The sequence below is a fragment of the Arachis ipaensis genome, chromosome B1 (assembly GCF_059453495.1).
Source record: "Arachis ipaensis isolate K30076 ecotype BB chromosome B1, ASM5945349v1, whole genome shotgun sequence".
Classification (NCBI taxonomy): Eukaryota; Viridiplantae; Streptophyta; class Magnoliopsida; order Fabales; family Fabaceae; genus Arachis; species Arachis ipaensis.
In genome coordinates, this window is record NC_142436.1 from 104,002,446 (window position 1) to 104,025,315 (window position 22,870).

A 22,870-nucleotide genomic window follows, 5' to 3' on the forward strand; every position below is an offset into this window, starting at 1 on the left:
TCCAAGGCCTCCTTCTTTTCGTGGGCGAGTCATAGTGTCCCAGCTAATCCAAGCCATCCGCCTTTCAGAACCTTTTTGTCCCAACCAGAACTGAGAAAGTAGAGAGTGAATTTCCGAAATTAAACCATCAGGCAACTTGAAGCAAGACAATGTATAAATAGGAATAGCTTCTCCCACTGCCTTAAGCAATACGTGTCTACCACATGACGAAAGAAGATTGCGCTTCCACCCTTAGATTCTTTTCCGAACCTTTTCTTTGATCATACTAAAAGAAACCTTTTTTGATTTAGAGACTGTAGAAGGCAAACCAAGGTATTTATCCTGAGCCCCAATATGATTAATATTCATAGAGTTAGCCAATAGTGTACTAGTAGTGGAGGGAGTGTTGTGGCTAAAGAATACAGCAGATTTATTAAGATTTACCCTCTGGCCACTGATGCTTTCATAAGAATTCAATAAATGCAGGATATTTGAACATGCTTCAGGATTAGCTTTATAGAATAAGATAGAATCATCAGCAAACAGGAGGTGGTTGACCTTGGGACATCGCCTATGTATCTGAAGACCCTGAATTAGCCTGTTTTGTTCTGCCTTGTGTAGCAAGAAGGAGAGACCTTCTGCACAAAAAAGAAAAAGATAGGGGGATAGAAGATCTCCTTGTCGAATACCTCTATTTGGTTTGAAGAAACTATAAGGTTGTCCTTCCACAATAACAGAATAAGAAACAGTTGTCACTAATTCTCGAATCCACATGATCCACCGGGAGTCAAAACCAAACTTCTCCAATATAAACCAAAAAAAGTGTCATTCTACCCTATCATATGCCTTACTCATATCTAATTTTAGCGCCATTTTATTTTCGAGTTATTAATTTATTATAAATAGATATATTAAAAATATAATTAGAGACATAAAATTAATATTGATATATTTTCTTCTTTGAGATTTTATTAATAATTTTTTTTCTCTTACCTATGTGTCTCATTTTCTGTCTCAAATAAAATTTTAAATAGGGTTAAGTATGATTTTGGTCCCAACGTAGAGGTCGAAAATCGGAATCGTCCCTAACTTTTTTTTTGCTACAAAATGGTCTCCAAAGTTTCAGTTTGTTTTAAAATCGTCCTTTTTACCCATTTTATTTTTTTATTACAAAATTACCCCTAAATACAAAAATTATAAAATAAATATAAATATAAATAAATAAATAAAAAAGAAGAAAGAAAGGGATACAGAAGTGGGGGTGGGAGAGAGAGAGAGAGAAGGGGGGCGTGAGAAAAGGGAGGAAAGGAGGGGGGAGAGAGAAGGGGGACCGCACCACCGCACTGCCGCTCAGCCGCGCTGCCGCCCTGCTGCCTGCCTGCCGCACCGCACCCCACCACCAGTTTCTTCTTCTGTGAATTGGATTTTTTGTGAAATTTTGGATTTTTTGTGAAATTTGTTGTGGAATATTGTTGTTGTTCAATTTGTTGATTATTGTTTGAATTTTCTGACGATGATGATGATGAGGCCATGATGATAATGGTGGTGGTGGTGGTGGGCTCTTGTTCAGTTTGGACTTCTGGTTGATTTTGGAAAAAATTCTGATAAAGATGATGATGACTATGATGATACTGGTGGTGGTTGTAACGGCCTAGCCCCGAAGAAACGGTACTTTTTCGGGATCAAACGGAATTTTTACAGAATTTTTAGGAATTTCTATGCATATAAGCACCTCCACTGCACAGGTGCTGCGACATCAAGCTGCTGAGTCAGCAGCTTGATTGCACAGGACACCTCTCCTAATCTAAGTAGGCACGTCGCGAAGAGTTGCGTTTTTGAGCCACTTCGGGCCCGAATTTCAAAATTCTGATTTCCGTGGTTAGTCTCTATGTGACGAGCCAGTCACGAATTTCGAGAGAAAAATTATATTAATATAATATTTACATATTATTATTTTATTCAGAATATTATATTATTATCTTCTCTACTGTGATTAATGTTGATCTATGTTTAGTAATATAATAACTAAGCTTGAAATCTACCGGTAACGGATAATACCGGCATTCTTAGATGAACTTAGCACTGCTAATGCTTCATCATATATCTTTTATTCTTATGATTTTCCAATTACTAGTGTCATTTACACTAAGTAACTTAATGTTTATCCATTAGTAGTGTAATTACTTAAGTTCTAATACATCTAGCTTTAGTAATTATCCTTTTCTGAGATATTTTGACAAGTAACTTTTGGATAATCATCATCCAAAAGCCACGGCCTCCCTAGGACAGCTTGGCTATCATTTTTGTTCTTGGAAAAGCTTAGAACACCATGAAAGAAAATCATGAAGCTTCCATGAACACCTAAGCTACTTTCTCCGTTCTTTCTCAAACCGAAACCCCTATCAAAAATCTAATCTTACCAAAGTGTTCACCTCTTCCTCCTCTTCATTTCTATGTCACTTTTCATAGAGTAAATCAAGGTATGAAGGCTGCTCCTCCTCCTTGAAGATTCGGCCATGGTGGTTCTTTAAGTTAATGATGTTTTCTTCATGTTCTTTCTTAGGATCTCTTATTCAATCACCAAAAGTTCCATGAAAACGTGATTTCTAGTTACCTTAAGGTGAGGAAAAACTTCTTTTCATCATCATGAAGCTTCAGCCTTCATGGTTCATAAGATTCTAAAGTTGTTTTTGATGTTAAAATAGGCGTAAAAGTGCTTCTAGAAGCTTGTTTTTGGTGCAATCTCGGACAGCAGCAAAGGAGGTAAGGTTTGGTAAATTAATCAATGATTGGCTGTGTTCTTGAAGTGTTAAACCAAATCTTGTTGCTTGAGATTTGATTTTGGGTGTATGTGTGAGGGTTTGATCATGGAAACTTGTTGTTTAATGCTTGAAAATCATGTTTATGATGGTTTTGAAGTGGCTGTTGGTGCTACTGGAAAACGTGACATTCCAGCCATGAAAATCATGATTTTTGATGCTTATTTGATGTGTATTTGATGGCTGAAAAGTTTCTCTTTGGTTTGATAAAAATCGGGTTCAAATCGGTTTCCAAAAAGATTGAAAAACTAGCTGAAAATCAAGCAGAAATCTGATGAACTTTTGGAAAAAAAAATGTTTTTGGATTTTGGAAGAACATGAAAACGTGTATTCAAGGAGTTTTGGGGTCAAAATGCAATTATTAAAAAGTTTGGGGTTGAAAATTAATTAATCAAAAGTTGAGGGGCTAAAGTGCAAATATTAAAAGTTATAGGGGTCAAAGTGCAATTTCCAAGAAGTCCGGGGGTCAAAATGAAATTTTTGAAAGTTAAATAAAATATTATTATTTTAATAATAAAATATTGATAAAAAGACAGTTTTCCCTGAAAGCCTCAGGAAGGCAGATTTTGAGTCCAGAATTCTCTAATTTCCTTTACTAAACACTTAAGAAGAGGTATAAGAGAAGATATAGAGGTATATGACGTAAAAAAAAAAACAAGATTTTGAAACCTGTGTTTAAGTTAAAAAGAAAAGGAGTTAAAAGTGACATAGCTGTGTACCTGACCTTACAGAGTAAACAGAGAACTGTAAAATGAGCTTTTTGTGATGTTCTAATGCTTGATTTATGATGATTGCTAAGTGATGGAGAGTATGGTTATATGTGAATTATGAGCCTTCGGGCAATGTTTGTGAATGTTGTGCGGGGACGCCCGTATTGTGATGTTGCTTCCCAGACAGGCTGCGGTAGAGTAGTACCAGCCCTGCAAGCTGAATGCTTGGTAGAGGCCTGACTCGCATACCTGCGGTATATTGAGATTTGAGCAAATACCAGTCCTGCAAGTCGAGAGTACTTGGTAGAGGGTATGCGGTACTTAATCTGGGATTAAGTTCTGGGAAGGCCTTATCTGACCTGGAGGGTCGGATTGCGTCGGGTGCGGGTCGAAACCGACAAATGAGCTCATTACCTGCAGTAGGGACAGACATGCATCATACTTGTTTGTGCATTATTTATTGCTAATCTTCTTGTGTTCTTGTTCTATTCCTTGTTTGTTGGAGCATAACTGTGTGATTGCATATTAATGTGTGAATGTGCATTTATTTCCTATTTTCTCTCTTGTTCATGTGTTAGTTTATGTTGCTGTTATGTACATATTACTCTACATTTATTTATACTTCTATGACCACGGACATTATAAATGAACTTAACTGTAAACCTCGACCTTACTAAGAACTCCCCAGTTCTTACCCCTTACACCTCTACAGATGGACACGGGAGTCCTATTCTACGAGATTGATCCACCGTACATCCACGAGGACCCGGTGCGTGGCGAGTATTACATCTACTGTGCGGTACCTCGTATCCGTAATTATGTAGTTCGTGGTAGACCTTTCCAGTACCCTATTAGGACAACATACTTTAATCCCGATGCACCCTATGACTTTCCTTTATCTTGGTTACACCCCGGCGGACCTGGGATACCTCATCCTGAGGAGCAGATGCCACTTCCACCTGACCATCCTCCTCCACCTGAACCTCCTCTACCTCATGAGCCTATACCTGCCTAGCTTATCCATGAGGCACCTCCTGCACCTTTTGTCCTTGATGAGTGGGGTGTTCCTGTGTTGCCACCCGAGCTTGATCCTTTACCTGAGCCGATCGAGCCTCCTGTCTTTGATGAGCAGCAGGGACGTGAGTATGATCAGATCATGGAGGCGTCACCTCCTTCTCCAGACTGTATTTTGTTTGGTAGCTATCCTTTTATGGTTCCTGTGGCCAGCAGAGGTTCCTCTGCTATCACTCCGGCAGAAGAAGAGGACGAGGAAGAAGAAGATCCAGAGGAAGATCCTAACTTCATAGTTATCTCCTCTGACAGCGATGACGATGAGCCAGGCGAGGCGCCAGCAGGCGAGCATCACCATTCGCCCGGTGATTTTCCGTGAGGTACTCTGGACCAGGACTGAGGAGACTTTTTGAGACGCCTAGTCTAACTTCAGTACATTAGAGTGTCTCCCTCACTTTTGTTAGCATGATTAGAGGGAATAGGCATATCATAGAGTTAGGCTAGCCTGGGTGCCAGCTTAGGGGCTTTTGGTCAGGCCAGGCCCTGGGCGTCTTATGTACATATATGTATATACTATATGAGTCACTGACTTAGGGGTGCTGTACTATAGCTCTATGCTTATATAACTGAGCCACTTCTGTAACATGATGTATATTATAGTGTGTTGTTCCATATTCTGTTATCTTTTGTCTTACGTATGTGAACGTTTAATTATCCCTTGATATATGGAAGGTATGCGACTTTAAATTATTCTTGTTAAAAAAAATTTACTTGTAAAATTCGCGGGGTTTTAACAACGTACAGGCTTATATTTATTAATTAATAATACAAAAAGAAAAAATAAGTTGGTAACATTCGATTTCTAGTATGATCTAGACATGCTAGAAGTTGGGTCGTTACAGTAGTGGTGGTGGTTCTGGTTAGGCGTAGGCTTCTGTTCTGGTGGTGGTGGTGGTGGATGATTTTGAGGTGAAGGGAGAAGGGTATTTTCGTCTGAGGGACGATTTTAAAACAAACTGAAATTTTGGGAACCATTTCATAGTAAAAAAAAAAATTGGAGACGATTCCGATTTTCGACCTCTATCTTGGAGACCAAAATCAAACTTAACCCTTTTAAATATAAAGACAAAATAGTCTTTATATACTTCATAACCAAAAATGAATTTCTCCTCTAGTATGTAGCTATGAAACATATATAGACATTGATACTATAAAATATGTAGAAGTACGAATTTTAATTATTTGTAAGATATATATATATATATATATATTATAAAGTATTTTTTAAATAAATTATAATAATATTTTAATTATTTTTAATATTTTAATTATATAAAATAATTAAAATAATTTTGTATTTTAATAAATAATAATATATTATTTTTAAATTTATCTCAAAAATACAGATCAAGAATAAAGTTAAATACACTAATACATAATATTTAAATGTGTTTAAATATATTTAAAAGAGGATTTTTATTTTTTATTAAAATATGCATGTCAGATGAATGTTATATCTAAAAAATATGTTCATAAAACAAACACAACAACTTAGTAAAGTCTTTAACTCTCCGTACTGCTGAAAAATATTAGCATCGCACTAGCACCACAACGTAATATGCCATTTCTTTTAGCATAGACAACAAATTTTTTTCCCCTTACTTCTAGTACAAATTTCTCAACTTGTTATATGATTCATATTTAAATAAAAAAAATTCAATTCACATGAAAACAGAAGTTTGTCATTTTGGAAATCAAAGATTTGTACCAAATCTCAAGAAATTGCAACTTTTAATTTCATAACTCTTCCATGTTATGGTGATTATTTAAACCCCAAAATAAAGTTAGCAATTTCCTATATAAAAATATATAATTATTTTTATATCTAACATAATTTGTTATGAAACTCATAAAATTCATTTTTTATCTAAAAATTTTTACATTTCTAAATATCTTATTATAGTTTTGACAAAAATTGGTTATCATACTTCCAAAAAATAAAATTGATTATGTAATCATGCATGCTGAAATTTAAAATCCTTGCATTGAGTGATTTAATTTGTGATACAAGAGAGGTAACTAAGCAATTTAATATGTAACAATAATTTTCTGCATTGCATCTCCTCTGGGAACGGTAGCAATATATGGTTTGGTCAGCATCATGTTGCAGATTCGAGACTAGGTCATTAGTTCCATTCCATTCCTTCAAACACTGCATTCTCTGTAGTATTAATTTTCTACTTTAATAACCATTGAGATTCATCCTTCCTTTAATTTCTCACTATTTTATTGTAATTATAGTAGGATCAATTAGTTTTAATCCTTTAATTCTTCTTACATGTTCGAAGAAGGCTCCTAGAATTAATGCTTTTGTAGTCTCACTTTCTTCCCCTCCCATTAATTAATGTGTCAAGCCTAATTTAAATATAGTAAAAAGTAAATGCTATGGTGGCTACAAGACTTTAAATAATGTTATTAAAACTAAAGTATTTTAATATTATTTAACAGTAATTTTTAATTAAAAAAAAATCATAGACAGACTTCACCTCTAAATATAGACAGATATATAGACATCCATTGCGAATGTCACTACTACTACTACTACTACTACTACTACTACTACTATTATTATTATTATTATTATTATTATTATAGGATTTTGTTAGTTAATACTCTACAAAGATATTGACTAAGAAATAAAAAATGAAAATGATAAAATTTATTTTTCCTTTGTAACCATAACCTTGTTAATATTTAATACAATATTATTATTTTACTAAGAGAGAAATGAAAATTTAGAATGTCGAGACAAGTTGTGAGGAAATAGTAGTGTTGGCCCATAGAGAATAGTAGTGAGGTCCCACTCCCAAATAGCAGGTTTGGGTAGGAAATGAAATTAAGGTTGATGCTTTTGTTGGTGTGTAATGGATCCACAACTTTAAATTCCATGCATTCTTTCTTTCACTCTCAAATGGAATTATGATGAAAGAGATAAGACAGGTACATTCCTAGAGAACAAAGGGCCTGGACCTCTTCCAGATTTAGGGTCCACCAAATCTCCATTGCATTGAACCCTCATACTCACCTTCCCGGGACCAACTCTTTTCATTATCCATCATGCTAATCTCTTTCGGACAAAGTTTCGGTTTTAATTTCAAGCTAACTCATCCCGTTCTTGTTACTTCCAACCTTGATTGATTAATTTGAGCCTCACCTTTAATTTGCTGCATTTAACACGCGTCACCATCTTTATTTATTTCTATTTTCTTTTACTATCAATAATTGAATTAATTTGTTTGAACGTCATCTTCTGAATTCAATCTTTATAAAGCATATATATATATATATATATATAGTAGATTTAATTTTGTAGTCCGTCTTTCAATTACGGAAAGATGAATTTTAGTAGAGTTTGAAATTTTGGTACATCACCATCTAACTGGTCCATTAATGATTGTCTCTCAGACGATAGAAACAAAGTTAAATTTAAACGTAATAATTTAGAAGTGCTTTGATTATATTTATTAGTTCTCCCCCCCCTATTTTTTCTTTCTTTTTAAGCTTTTGATCATACGGTATGGTCCTTTCTCAAGTTGCACATGCCTTCATTAAGCCTTTTCAGATCCCATGTTTGCATTGGGATCCAGCATGCCGTTAATGTTACTTCTTCCACTCTATGAAGGCCTGAAAACTTTATTTTAGGAATGAAAATAGGTTTTCAATAATTTTTTAATATATTGAGATCAGATTTGGTTTGGTAAAATTTTTATTTTTCGAAAATAGCTTATGAAAATCGTTTTTTAAAAGATAGCTTTTTGAAAGTGGTAACACTTGCGTTTTGGTAAAATCACAATAAAAATAACTTTTAATAAGCACAACTACACAAACACTACAATTGTGTTTGGTAAAACAGCTTTTAAAAATTAAAAAAAATATAATAAACATATTTATAACGAAGAATAATTTTTTTTAAAATTTTAGAGACCAATAATTTAAATATTTATTTGATTTACTCTCTATATTAATATAAATAGAGTTATCATTAGTCAATCAAAAACTTTGTATGTAATCCAATGTTAGTATTGATACGTCCATTATCCATCTATATATACTGACTCACGTTTACAAATCACAGAAAATGGGACACATATCTCAAGTAAAATTATATATATATATATATATATAATGTTCATGAAGTTGGTGTACAAAAATTTTATAATTGGTTTTCATAAATCAGGTCTCCTTCTTCACGTTTTAAAGAACAGAGAAAAATAAAATTTTACTAGAAAATACAATAACAACGCACAAAAAATAATATAAATAGATAGAAGTTCATACCTAATACGTGATAGAGATGTATTTGTGTTAAAATTGTGAAGATTAAGTTGAAAAATAAAAAATATATGAAGAATGTGTTAGAATTTGTGAAGGTTAGGTTTAAAAATTAGAAATATATGAGTATTTCAACGGCGGAAAATATGTGTGGGAAAATAAATGAAATCTAGTGTTAATAATTAATAATTGTAATTTTGAATATTTATTATATTAGATTTTTTTTTTTAATTTTGATAAGCACAAGCCAACTTTGAAAAGTTCCCTCTTAGGTGTTTTCAAAAGCATCCCTAACTTTTAAAAGTCGCAAACACAAGCACTTGAGCTTTTTAATTTACCAAAAGCAAAATGAGGTACTTGTGCTTTTAAAAAGCACAAGCACCTCTTCAAAAAGCTTTACCAAACTCAGCCTGAGTCTATAAAAGTTTTTAAATAATGCATTCCAAAAACAACAAAAACTTGTCTTAAATCACTTCTCTCAAAAAATTAAATTGATATGAATAGAGACAAATAATTATATACCTAATATATATCTTCACACAAGAGATTCTTTTGAGTTTTGCATAAATTTTTGTATATACTTTTTTCTGTTATTATCGTGATTCTGAAAATCGGACCGTACTGGTCGATCGAACTGGTCTAACCGTGAATTGGATGTCAATACGGTTCAGTTTAATGTTAAAACTATCTAACTCGAAGCTGCTTATAAAATGTTGAACCGGCCAAAAATCGGTCAATTCTCTTAAAACGTCATCATTTTACGTTTAGGACAAAAATTCTCCTTCTCACTTGCTCATTCTCCATCGAGCCATTCCCTGATTCTCCCATTCCCCAGTCTCTCATCTCTCAATCCTAATTCCCTAAAAGGCCAAAATATAGCCCTAGGTTACAGTCTCTCATCTCTCAACTCTTAAATCTTAATGTTGATTGTTTGGTGTTAATAGGACCCTAATGACTACAATAGACGTAACATGCAGAAAGCTAATCCAAATAACGAGTCAGTGCAAGACACGACACCTTTGCTAGAAACTATGAACGCTATGGCTGTGGCCATGCGTGACTTGGTAGAATGGTAGCCACAATAAACCGGAAAGTAGAGCGTCTGGAACGATAGAATGTGAATGATAACGACAATGAAAGTAGTAATAGAGAGGTCCTTGTGAGCACAACAAGATCCCAAAGGGCAATATGTGGAGTTTGCAACATACATGCTGAAAGGTGACACGCAGTACTGGTGACAAGGTACACAATAATTATCAAGGCAGGAGAATGTTGAGATCACCTGGGACAACTTTAGGACAAAATTCTATAAGAGTTATTTTTTTCCAATCAACCTGTACTGCGAAAGAGCTTAAGCTGCTGCAACTGAGATAGGAAACTATGTCAATTACAGAGTATACATGCAAGTTTGAAGATTTGTCCCACTTCTCTAAGATCTGTCAGGGAGTCCCTGCCAAGTTGAGAAATGAAAGTGTATTAAGTTTGAAGGGAGACTCAAAGAGGAGCTTCTAGATTTTGTTAGTCCAATGGAGGTCAAGTTCTGCCTATGTTTTTGTCTGGTATGACATCTTTTTCTTGTTTAAGTTACCATGAATTTAGTTGCTTGAAACTATCGTGAAATTGCAGGGAAAGGTTTCTCTACTTTTATTAGAGACTTGAAGAAAAATTATGATGTGGGTTTCTAGTGCACGAATCCCCACATTTTCGTACAATTATACCAGCAAGTGCATTGGGTCGTCCAAGTAATACCTGAGCGAGTTAGGATCGATCTCACGAGGATTGTGGTTTGAAGCAAGCTATGGTTATCTTACAGGTCTTAGTCAGGCGAATCAGAAGGTTGTTGGATTGAGGCTTAATTGCATTAAAGGAATATTGTATAAATTACTTTTTATATTAAATGGAATTAGTGATAGGAGTATAGTTGAGGATGGGAGTTGCTTTGTCTTTTTGAATTAACTCTGGTATTACTGTCTCCTTTGCTTGTGAGTGATTTCTTCTATGGCAGGTTGTATGTGATCAACGCCATTGGCCGTGGTCATCAATCTCCTCTGCTTCAGATCAAACGCCATTGGCCATGGTCATCCAATCTGAACGAGGGTGAAGCTCTAGCAGTTCATTCTCTTGGCGATCCTACTCAAAACGCTACAAACAAGGTCGAATCTTCCGAATCAGAGAATGCTTCTCCTTTGGGTTCTAGCCTCTACCACAGAAACCCTAATCTCCCCGAAAATCGGCTGAACTGGTGTCTCGAGAAGTCCCCAACGAAGTCGTGGATTAGCCGTCTGAGAGATGTATAATCAAGCTAGCGGTTCGCGCTTTCCAGTCACGTATTCACACGAACCCAAGTAGACACGGGTGGTTGTCAGGCACGCGGTCTTAGTATGATGAACAGAGCTGATTGTCATTGATAATCCTATTCACCATGTTGAAGAACGAGTATACATCTTAGAATTAAATCAAACATGGATCGAAGAGAAACAGTAATACTTTTATTAATTCATAGGACTTAGCAAGGCTCCTCCCCTCAACCTAGAAGGTTTAGAAACTCATACTTAAAGTAAAATACAATGGTAAAAACGAAAATTAATGTGAATGATGGACGAAGATCCTTAACAAAGAGTGATCTTGTACTTTAAATACTAAACTAATGACTAGTAAGGGTAAAACAACCTTTTCAGTGCTAAAATCCACTTCTAGGGCCCACTTGGTGAGTGTTTGGGCTGAGTTTTGATGAGATCCACATGCTAGGAGGCCTCTAGGGCATTGAACTCTGGCTAGGGGGTTCTCTTTGGGCGTTTGGATGCTGGGCTCTACTCCTTGGGCGCTGAACGCCTGGAAGGGGGCAGGAGGCTGGCGTTGGATGCCAGTTTTGGGCCTTCTAATCTGAAGCAAAGTATGGACTATTATACATTGCTGGAAAGCTCTGGAAGTCAGCTTTCCATAGCCATTGAGAACGCTCCATTTGGACATCTGTAGCTCTAGAAAACTCTTCTGAGTTCAAGAAGGTCAGATCTGGACAGCATCTACAGTGTTTTCTCTGTCTCTGAATCAGACTTTCGCTCCAGCTCCTCAATTTCAGCCAGAAAATACCTGAAATTACATAAAAATACAAAAACTCAAAGTAGAATCTAAAAATATTAATTTAACACTAAAACCTATAAAAACTTAATAAAAACTAAACAAAACATGCTAAAAACTATATGAAAACAATGCCAAAAAGTGTATAAAATATCCGCTCATCAGTTTTCTCATTCTTCTCGAGACTCACATAAGTGGTATGGAGTATGCAACATGACCATCGATTCATCCATATGAGGATTGTTGGGATGGAGTCTGCAAATTGATTACTTACGGCTATGTATGGGAGTCTATAAAAGACTTTAAGTAAGATGCTTTGGGATAATCTCAGAGCCCTAAAACAATTACCACTCTCCTTTGGTGTGCTATTAGGGATTTTAATGCGCTTCTCCATGATTTTGAGAGAAGAGGGGTACTGGTTCACAGAGTACAACTGTCTGTCGAAAGTTCATGGCTTGTGTCTCTGATTGTTGTTTGACAGACTTAGGCTACTCTGTGTGGCCCTTCACTTGGAGAAGAGATAACTTAGTGAAGAGGCTAGATAGAGAACTTGGAAATATTGATTGGCAAATTACTTTTCCTAAGCGGGTTGTCCAACATCTCCTATGTATAAGTCTGATCATTCCCCCTTATATCTCCGCCCATCATTTGTTGCATCTCCAAAAAGAAAAAGGTGGCCTTTTTGCGTTTTGGCGACGGATGAGTCACCCAAATTTTGACAGTCTGTTGAATAATAGTTGGAACCATCAAAATTTATAGAATAATGTTGTTCATGATTTTTAGGTTTCAGTAAAGGATTGAAACTATAATATTTTGGGCAACATTCAGAAATGAAACCATAGATCCTTTGGAGACATCAAGGCATCAACAATATTCTCAGTCAAAGTGGAAACTGTTTTCTTGAGGAGCTGCAAGGGAATCTATGAAAGGAGTATGGGAAGATTTTGGCCCAAGAGGAACTCCTTTGGTTCTAAAAGTTGCGTATGAATTGGATTGAATACAGAGACCGCAATACCAAGTACTTTCATAGGTCCATTATTGCTAATAGAAGGAAAAAAAGGATTGAGTCCCTATAGGATGATGATGGAAATTGGGTGTCCTCCCAAGCTGATTTAGAAAAGATGGCCACAAAGTTTTATTCTAAGTTGTACATTAATGAGTTACCAAACATTCCCTTTGTTCTGAATAAGGTCTTTCCTCCTCTTGACCTAAACAATTTGAATTTTATTGGTGCAGATATATCAGATTTAGAGAGCAATGAATCTCTCTTTAGCATGGGTTTGCTTAAAAGCACCAGGAAAAAATGATTTGCAAGCCATTTTTTATCAAAGCAAGTGGAATTTGCCATTTGGTGAAAAAATCTACGAAAACCTGACTGTTGTCAAAGATATTTATGATACCCTCCTAGCCCTCATTCCAAAAGTGGAGTATGCAACGAATCTAAAGCAAATGAGGCCCATTAGCCTATGCACCGTGTCTTGCAAGGTGATAACTAAAGTGTTTTTTTGAAGGCTGAGGAAGGTTATGAAAAAGCTGGTAAAACCTATCCAAAATAGTTTTGTCCCAAGGAGACACACCTCGGATAATATAATCATCACCCAAGAAGTTATTCATTCCATGATAACTAAAAATCAGAAAAAAAGTTGGATGGCAATCAAGATCAATCTTGAAAAAGCTTATGACAGGTTAAAGTAGAGCTTTATTAAGGATTCTCTTCAGGACATTAGCTTTCCACACCATTTTGTTTATTTGGTTTGTACTTGCGTGTCCACGAACAAGATGAGAGTTCCTTGGAATGGCGAAGTTCTAGATGAGTTCACCTTGTCCAGAGGTATTAAGAAGGGAGACTTTCTTTCCCCATACTTGTTTGTTCTGTGCACCAAACGCTTTTCCCAACTCGGCAGTTCGACTGTGGATCTTAAGTTTTGAAAACTCATCAAGCTTGATAGGGATAGGCATTCTCTTCACATTTATGTTTTGCGATCCAATTGTCTTTGCTGAGACTTTCTTGGAACAAGCCAATTTGATTAATAGAATTCTGGAAGCTTTTTGTACTAGTTGGGGCCAAAGAGTTAGTAATGAGAAAACAAGAGTTTTCTTTTTCAACAATGTGGGGCATACGGTTAAAGGAGAGATTTGTGAAGCTTTGCATTTCTCCATTACTAGCGACCTAGAAAAATATCTTGGGGTGCCTATTCTCCACTCAAGACAGACTAAAGATACCTATAATGGTGTTATGACCAAGATGTAGACAAGGTTCAATAATTGGAAGGCTAACGCCCTATCCCTTGGATGAAGAATAACCCTAGTAAAATCGGTTCTTACTTCTACCCTCGTATATAATGGAAACTGCTTATTTACATGTGCATACTTGTAATATGATTGATTTGAATTGCAGAAAGTTCCTTTGGAGAGAAACCGAAAATACTAAAAATACTCATCTTATCAGTTGGAAGAAGGTTGAAAAATAAAAAAACAACAGGAGGCCTTAGGGTGCGTCATACAAAACATCATGTTTTTATGATGAAAATTGGCTATGGTCTCATTGAAAATAAAAAAAGATAACCATTGGAATGATTGGTTTTGATCAATGTGATTCTGTTTTTTTGAATTTGATTCTTTGTTAGGGTCCCTTGGTGTTTGAACGAATAAAACTCTAGCTACCACCTAAAATCATAATCCGAGACCTGGTACTTTGCATAACAAAGAAGAAGAATGGCAAGAAGAAGAAGAAGAACAAGAGGAAGAATATTGGATAGAACATTTTCTGTTTTAGGGTATAAAAGGAAAAAAAAAGGATCAAATATGTGCTATTGGACTTTTCCTCCAGCTTAGCTAGTCGTTAGTATGTCTAGCGTAGGAAAGGTTAAGCCACGTCACTAGCAGCGTTGAGTTCCGGTGACAAAAAATACATGAGAGACTACATTGGTGTACTTTTTTAAATATGAGGGACCAAATTGTAGTAATCAGAAAGTCAGGGATTAAGTCGATGCAATTCACCAATCTCAGGGACCAAAGTAGGGTTTAACTCTATCAGCTAGATAGGTCCCCAAAAAAATATTTTATCAGTCAGATGCACCCCTCTTTAAAACAACAATGTTTTGCACATCTGACATCTAACTCAAGGACAAAATTGTCCTCCTCGAAATGATGTTATTTTGTTCTCTTCTGATATGACATTATTTTGGCCACATGGGTCTGAGACCAAACTGTCCTGCACTTGACACGTCTCTCTTAATTGGACACGTCATCAAGTTAACAGATACACACCGCTATCAATCTTAACTAAATCAAATTGAACTGAAGAGGTATCTAACATATAATAAAAAAATCATACCTAAAATCCTAACTAATTTCTTTTGGAAACAAATCTATCAAATCGTAAATTCCTCGAAACGGTATTACTTTTAGTTCATCATTTGTCTGAGGAAAAAAAAAGATAAGCTACTATGCCAAGTTGAAACTTGAAAGAAAGCGGCCAATCCGAAAATAAAGTATATTCAAGTTTCAAAGAGACTTTGATATTACACTTTTATTTTCTTATTTTTCCTACAAGATTATTCTAAATCTAAAATGTAAATTAAATTAAAGTCCCACTGCAAAAGTTATAGTATTTATTATTACGATAAAGTATTGTTTAGTTTTTGATATTTGCGTTAGGTCTCAATTTTATTTTTAATATTCGAAATATTTTATTTTATTTTAATTTTTTAGTCAAAATAATTTTTTTTAAATATATATTTATTCTATTACTACTATTTTTATCTATTTTAATCTTTTATTAATTTTTTTTTAAATAACTATTATTATCATTATACCCACTCTAATTACGATTATTATCGTTAGAAGAATATGATAATGAAAAAAAGAGTATTATTTTTCAAAAAATTAATATTAACTAGAGAATTAAAATAGAATGAATAAAATATATTAAAAAATGAAAATAAAAATTATTTTTTAAAATATATTAAAAACTAAAATAATATTTTTTAATTATATTATAAATTATAATTAAAAACAAAAGTTAGAGATTATATACTTCGATGAAAAGGACAACCATAATGAATAGGTGATGAGTACTATTCTATGAAGTATGGATACTTTGTTGAGTTAGTGTGTTTGTGTATTAGATACATTTTGAATACAACACAGATTGACATACATTCGTTCAATATGTATAGTTTTTGTGTACAACTATGTTTTAATAAAATTATTTTTTTATCTAAACACATCTAAATACTATCATGTATTAATATATCAAGTCTTATTCTTAACATGTATTTTTGAAATGAATTTAAAAATAATATATTATTATTTATTAAAATAAAAAATATTTTATATATTTTTTATAATTAAAAAATATTTAAAATAATAAAAAAATTAATTTATATTTTAATATCAATAAAATATTATTATAATTTATTTAAAATATTATAATAAATTTTAAATTTTTATAAATTATATATATATATATATATATATATATATATATATATATAAAATACATATTTTTATTATTTATAAAAATTTAAAATTTATATATTCGTATATCTCGGGTCATGTCGGGTTTTATGTGTGTGTCTGAGCATGTAGGTATTATCACAATATAGTAATGAGTAATGCTAGAGAGCCAATAATTTTGGTGTTTTGTAACCATTAATTGGCCATCAATAATATTTTTAATGGTGTGAGATTATATCTAATGATAAAAGATCATTCACTTTTATTTTAATGGTTAAGTGCTGGCCAAAAAACACAAAAATTTCTGACTCCTTAGACTTTTCCTATAGTAATTATATATTAAGTGGCGATTTCATTAGAAAACACATTTTAGGCATAATAAATCATAATAATCATGTGTGTGGGTCTTTTCCACCGGCAAATAGCAGATAGTAGCTAATATCACTTGGAATTTACAAGTGCCTAATTGTGGACCCCATGATATCAATGTAAAAACAGATGACATGTTGCGGCAATCAGTGATCCAAATTCAATTCCCAGATAGCCTTTGAATGGACCATATATATTTTCCAATAATAACATGCACACATGCATACACATTACATGATTTTGATTAAAATTGAAAACCAAATGTGTATCCACTTAATTAGGTGTTTGTGTTACTGGTTACGTTTATGTTGAGAACACCATCGTACAACTGCAATAATCTGGGTCTTTAATTTCTTTATCCACTAACAGCAATAATGTTATGTTAGTAGGCTTTAATTCAATAATGTCTAGCTAGGTGGTAAGATTAATTGCAATAATCAATACAAAGTTAGAAAAACTATTTAATTTACATGACACTGTTCATGTATATAGTCGTCGTAACCTAATATACCCGTATTTTATGGTAAGCATGACAGCTGTATACGCATGAACACTAATAAGTAGTTATATTAGGAATGAGTTAAGACGCCCTAATAGATAGGTCATAGAAGTAGCATATAGCAACTAATAAAAGACCAATGAGTCAACATTTCAATGTACTCGTATCTAGGTGTGATTGGGGCCTTATTAATTAGGACTCTATATTTGTCTCATTGACTTTGAATTTTGATGCCATCAGTGCTTTTCGCATCTTTTAATAATTCAAACTATCTTGTAACTGATTAGGTTTAGGGTTGAAAATAAGTCAGCGCAGGTTAAAATTTTTTTTAATAGGTCTGATCTATTATGTAGTTAATTGGATTGAATTTATTTTATAATTTATTATAAGTTCTTTATAAAGTACTAGATCTGATATGTTGTTCAGTCTAATTTGATTTAAAACTTATTAAAAAAAGTCTGATATTTTTTTTATAAAAATAAAAATATTATTTAAAAAAATTAATTTTTAATAAAAATATTTATATGTAATATGTAATATTTAATATTTAAAATTTTTTTTAATCTTTTAAAGTATTTAAAATATACAAAAATATTTATAATAAAATATAATAAATTTAAAATATCTCATAATTTTGTTAATAATAAAAAATTATTTATATATTTAATTATGTTTTAACAGGTCTAGACAGACCTGACAGCCCAATAAGGCTAATTAGTGAACCTGACCTTGACCTATTAGTATATTAAAGCTTTTAAAAGAACTTGAGTCTGAACCTGTGCTTCATTTATAACAGGTCAGGCCAGACCAGGCCAAACACAGGTCAAGCTACAGGCCCCTGACAGGTCGCCTGACCTTTTTTCATTCCTAATTAGGCCTAACTATAATGCTGGGTTTGAAAAAAAAAATTGAAAGACAAAGACTATAAAATAAAAATCGATGAGAGACAAAAATTAAATTAAATCTTATATTATGTTAAATATATAAAATACATTATATTTTAATATTTTATTTAATTTAAAATAAATTTAAAAATTTAAATAAATAAAATTACTTAAATATTTTTATTAATTGAAAAAAATCACATCCCTCTTCATATGTCCTATTTTTAAAATAGCCTCCCACCATTTTTTTAGTGTCCTTTAAGGCATTTTACCCTCCCTTACCGTGTATTACGGTTTAAGCATAATACCACGTCGTCTTTTGCATTATGATCTCCAGTGCTTTGTAACGTGGTGAAAAATTGTCGATTAAGAATTTAGTGTAGAAATAATGTTGCAAGTATAGTTCTTAACCGACGAAAATTCCGCTTATCAATTTAGAAGAAATTGTCACAAATTGAGAATAAAAATACTAGGAGTAGAAATTTCAGGTCGTCTCCCAATGAGTTGACAAAATAGTGTGAGTTATTGGTCAGGAGTTTTCCGAGAAATTTTAGAGTTGGAGAATAGAAAAATAAATAATTATAAATTAAAGCAATGAAAATTAACAAGAGGTTTTATGTAATTCAAATAAAAAGCCTTGACCCGGAGAAGATTAATTGAAAGTTCTATCCTTGTTGGATTTTCCCAAGTGTAATAATAAGAGGTTGTTGTTCTACTTAGTCCTCCTTTACCTGATAAAGGAAAGTCAAGTAACTAACTAACTAACTCTGAACCTCAAGTCCTAATCCTCTCCTAAGGAAGGATTAGAGTTAGAGACTAGAGAGTTAGCCAACAATTTCCAATTAAAATTAACACTTGAGTATTCCCAACTCAAGGGTTTCCTCTTAATCAACTCCAAAGTCAACTTAGGAGTCTACTCCATTGACATGAATACTACATTCACATATGAAGAGAATAAAAAAAAAGACATGATAAATTAAATAAAATAATAACTGAGAATTAATTAAAGGTAAAAGTAGTTCTTTGCATTAATAAATTCCAAAACCATAAACATCCATATCTGAACAGGGTTAATGAGCGATTAAAAGAGTAAGGGAATAAGAGAACAAACTAGAATAATGGAAACTTCAATGGAGGTAGTGACTCTTCTCAATATCCAAATCAAAAGCAATAAATTCTAAAACTATGAGTGTGAAGAACCCTAGAGGAAGTAGTAGAATTCTCCCTCTAAGATTCAAAAACTAAAAGCTAAAACTGTGTAATGTCAATGTGTGTTGAGTCACTGCTTGTCCCCTGGCTCTAGTCTGTGTTTCTAGGCCGAAAACTGGGTCCAAACTCAGCCCAAAATCGCTCCCAGCGTTTTCTGCGTTTTCTGCACGAGGCGCATGTCACACGTATGCGTTAGGTACGCGGACGCGTCGATGATCCTTTTCGCGTGTCACGCGTACGCATCAGGTACGCGCACGCATCGATGTGCAAAGCTTCAATTCACGCGCACGCGTCAGGTACGCGCACGCATCGCTCCTCGCTGGTGATCTCCTTTAATTCTTGTGCTCCTTCCATTTATGCAAGCTTCCTTTCCATCCTCTAAGCCATTCCTGCCTTATATAGCCTGAAAACACTTAACACACAGATCACGGCATCAAATGGTATAGAGGAAAATTAAAATACACAATTTAAAGGCTTAGGAAGTAAGTTTTCAACCATAGAACCAACTTGGAAAGGAATTGTAAAATCATGCAAATTGTATGAATAAGTGTGCAAAGACTTGATAAAAACCACTCAATTGAGCACAAGATAAATCATAAAATAGTGGTTTATCAATCTCCCCACACTTAAACATTAGCATGTCCTCATGCTAAGCTCAAGGAGATAGAAAGAATGAATGGGGAAAGTAAGACTCATGCAATGCAACCTATATATGTGAATGCAACTATATGCTAAGATGTTTCTACCTACTTAGTTAAAAGTAAACAAGTTCTCCAAGACAAATATAAATCAAATTCAACTAATTTAAATCATACAATAAAAGACAATTAAACTTGTAAGAAGATAGCTCATGAAAGTAGGAAACACAGAATCAAGCATTGAATCCTCACTGTTAGTGTATATGCACTCTAATCGCTCAAGTGTCTAGGGTTAATCCACTCTACTCTTCCCTAGTCATGCTTTCTAAAACTTTGTTCTTCATCTAACCAATCAACAAATATTTAGTGTAAAAATGCAAACATCATGAGGTCTTTTCAAGGTTGTAATGGGGCCAAGGTGAGGGTGAGGATATATGTATGGCTAAGTGAGCTATAATATGAATCTTTGACCAACCTAAGCTATCACCTAACATACATACACTCTATATAATTCTAAAATCATGCCTAGCTACCCATATCTCACTTTTGTGTATTTCACATACTCATGTATCAAATTTCCTTTAATTTCTCCATATCTGCATTGATCTTTTATTAAACTTAGCATTGGGATAATTTTATCCCCTATTTATTTATTTATTTCTTTGTTTTGTAAATTATTTTTTTTGTGTAAATATGAAAACAAACATAACATATCAATGCATATGATTTTTCTGGTTTCACATAAGTATGCACTCAAAATTCCAATATCTTGTCAATAAAACTCAATACTTTCTCATCAACCCAAGTTCCCATAATTTCCCACACTTAATTGACACACAATCTCTATCTTAAGCTAACCAAAGATTCATTTGGGGTAATTAATTATTTTTTCGCTTAAGGCTAGTGATGTTATAAAATATAGAATAAATGGGGATTAAAAGGCTCAAAGTGGCAAACAAGGGTAAATGGAATGGTAGGCTATTTGGGATAAGTGAGCTAATAATAATTAATAACCTCAATCATATGTATGCATGTAAATACACTAAACAATGGACATATAGAATGGAACAAACTATAGATTGCAATTGTAGAGAAGAAAACACACAAGAATAAATATCATGGTTAAATAATATAACCATATAATTAAGCTCAAAATCTCACGGGTTGTGCGTTCTTAGCTATAAACCATGTTCCAAATACAATCTTCAAACAAGTTTAACACAAATTTTTAATTTAAATTAGTGAAATGCTATAAAATAGAGCCTTGAAAAGAAACTCATTATTTCAACCAAGTAGAACATACATGCAAGCAATTATTATCATACAATCTATCCTATATAACAAAAGAAAAACTAAAATATTGGTGTTAAGAGAGAGAAATTACCTCCGGAAGTCAAGGACTGACCTCCCCACACTTAAGGCTTATCAGTAAGGAGCAAGGTAGGGCTGGAAGCATCGCCTCCGCTCTCTGGTTCGCCATGGCTCCCGGTGCTACTGGATGAAAGGAAGTCCGGGGTGTCCTTCTGTTCTGGAGGTGGGTGAGTACTGATGAACGTAAATATTCTTATGCCGGTTAGAAACTAGCAATGAATCCGATCGTGAGTATAGTCTAACCAACACGCGAATACCGCATCAAACAATTCTAAAATCTATGATCGAGAGTATTGATCTCGGGTCGTTCTCCCTAGGAATTGACTTGGAATGTGCATCATTGATTAGGAAAGCTTTTATGGTTTTGAGAGTTGGTGCAAAAATTCAAGCTAGCAAAGCAAACAACAATTAATTGAGATAAAAGCCTTGGCTAGGGGTAAGCATTGAAAGTTTCATCCTTATAGTTTCCTTCAATTATGATAAGAATTGATTGTTGCCTCACTTAGTTAACCCCCTAACAATGGAAGAAAGTCAAGTGAGAGTAACTAACTTGAGTCACAAGTCCTAGTCTCACCCTAAGGAAGTCTAGCTTTAGTGCACTCCAAGTCAATTAGCAATTCTCAATTCATAATCTACAATTGATATCCACTATTCAAGTGTCTCCAATAACTCAACTCCTAAGCCAAGTAAGAGAAATCTACTCCATAGTTAAGGTTGTCATTATCACAAACAATTGGTAGGCAATTATAGAAAACATGATGCAATTGAGAGAAGAGAATTAAATTAAAGCTATCTAATCCAAACAATCATCAACAATCAAACAATTGAATGAAACTTCAATTCATTAATCTAAATTCAAAGCAACAAAGTCAACCAATTCTAGATCTAAGAAATTTAATCAAAAGAGCATCAATTAAGAGTAGAAGAAGAGTAGATCTACAACTTGTACCAAAGCAAAAGTGAATTAGCAATGGATCTCACCAAAAAATCAAAGAAGAATTGCAATGGAAGAAGTGAAATCCTAGAGAGAAGTTGGAGTTTCTCTCTCTAAAAATAAAATGTAACTAACTCCCCAAAAATATCTAGAATTATGACTAATTGTCCTAATACTCCTAATCCTTAGTCTTCTTAAGCTTTTCCCTCCAAAATTTACTCCAAAACAGGGCCTAGGAACCCCTTGAAATCGCTGGGCACATGTTCCATTTAAAAAATCATGTGCACACATCGACGCGTACGCACACTGCACGCGTACGCGTCCCTGGGGTCTTTTGCGATCTGCGCGCAGGCATAAGGTGCGCGCGAGCGTCATAAGGAATATGGCCCAGCCATATAAGCACGCCGGCTTCTCGCTCGGCTCCACTGCGGTGGCTCTGGATGAGCGCATCCACGCGTACGTGTATGGTGCGTGTGCGCGTGCATGTCCAAACTCCAATTCTTTAATTTGTTCCATGATCCTTCCATTCATGCATGCTTCCTTCATTCCTCTTAGCCATTTTTGTCCTGTAACTTC